This window comes from Etheostoma spectabile, chromosome 20 (assembly GCF_008692095.1).
Source record: "Etheostoma spectabile isolate EspeVRDwgs_2016 chromosome 20, UIUC_Espe_1.0, whole genome shotgun sequence".
Lineage (NCBI taxonomy): Eukaryota > Metazoa > Chordata > Actinopteri > Perciformes > Percidae > Etheostoma > Etheostoma spectabile.
In genome coordinates, this window is record NC_045752.1 from 26,637,321 (window position 1) to 26,639,055 (window position 1,735).

Below are 1,735 nucleotides of genomic sequence, written 5' to 3' on the forward strand. Positions count from 1 at the left end.
GAGTCATAACGCCAACGTGAATAACAATCTTGCTGTATTTAGTATCTAGCCAGCAGTTTCAGATAAGACTCAACGTCGCCGCTCTAGCCCCCGGGATGCACTTAACTACGGGTGCGCGGCTCGCTAACTTCACGTTTCTCAGAATGGAGCTGCCGATAACCAGAGTTGGTTTCTCAGCGGGGGGGTTGCTGAGTGGGGAAAATCTGTTTAGAAACGCTAACAGGCTGGTGGCAGTCCGACGTCTTGGAAGCTTACGACTGTCTCTTCCTCGTCCTCGCACAGAACCCACGCACTATGTCCTGCTGCTCGGAGTTCGCGAGGAACGGCTACCAGAGGCTAACTCAGGCTCAGGCCGGCCCGTGCCGACTACCGGGGGGGGGTTTAGTACAGTAACTGACGACTGATCTGTCATGGTGCGGATCGGACTTCTAACTCACTAAGCCTGCCTCCAGTTCCAAAATAAACTACACTTGTTACACACCATCACGCTAAAGAATGCAGAGGAAGTACAAACATCTCACACATCGAGCAGGAGAAAGTCGGAGAGGGGGCGACTAAACTAACTGCTAGGCTAAAGCCGTTAGCGGCTAAGCTAAAGTATGGTACGTTAGCTACCAAGCGTTAAAACAGCTGTTATTAACAAAAGTCGCTAAAAAAAATGAGAAGATATGTGAGTGCTAGGCAGAACTGCTATAAGAATAAGTGTTTAGCGGACAGTTAGCCGCTGTATAGCAAATCAACAACCTGAACTGGTATGTCGTGAGCAGCAGAGTACCAACACGCAAACAACACAAAGGCACAGGAAACGAGAAATGAGTCCGGTACGCTTACCGTAATCACCGATGACAAACCCCACATTCACCAGAAATCTACTGGTTACTAGTAAGGACTACAAACCGAGTAAAAAACAAACCTGAAGCTGAAGAAACCCTAAACGTTAACGAACAGATCCGCAGACCGAATGACTGCCTGCCGACGGAGCGGGAGCGCGCGCACGAGAGAGAGAGAGAGAAAAGGGAGAGAGAGGAGAGAGAGAGAGAGAGAGAGAGGAGAGAGAGACGAGAGAGAGCGGCGAGGGAGCGCTTTTCCATGTTCTGTGTGTGTGATGATCCGAGGGTAGTAGGCGGGGGTGGGTGGGGGGGGGGGGGGCGCTGGACTATCACAAACGCTGCGCGGCCAGTTGAGGAGTTGTATTCAATCCGGCACGGATTGACTCATATTACTCGGATAATACTTGTACTCGGCAAAAGTGCTTTATCCGTACCGGATACTCGTTTCAGCCGGATACTCAGATCACCCCTAGTATTGTCCACTAGAAAGGCAACAGATGTGTTACTTTTCAACTATGATTTATACCATAGCAGTGCAAGCATTTTGCCCAAGTTTGATATTGAGTCACCACAGTTGCATTTACAGGTTTTGAAGCCATATACAACATTAACATTACTTGTTTTACCCAGGTTTCTTCTTTTTTCAGTGATCTAAAAAAAAGTTTTAAAAAATCTGAAAATCTTCAGGGGACATAGCTCAGTGGTAGAGCGCATGCTTTGCATGTATGAGGACTTGGCATCTCCAGCAGGTATTATGATTAAAACATAAACTTCTTCTTGCTCAAGGTGAAAACGTTTTAAAAACGTCTGTATAAAAGCATAGGTTGGTGGAAGGAAAAAAGACCCAGGTACTATAAGATCAGAGGGTAAGATCTTGAATCTTCTGAGGTATGATCCCATCCAGA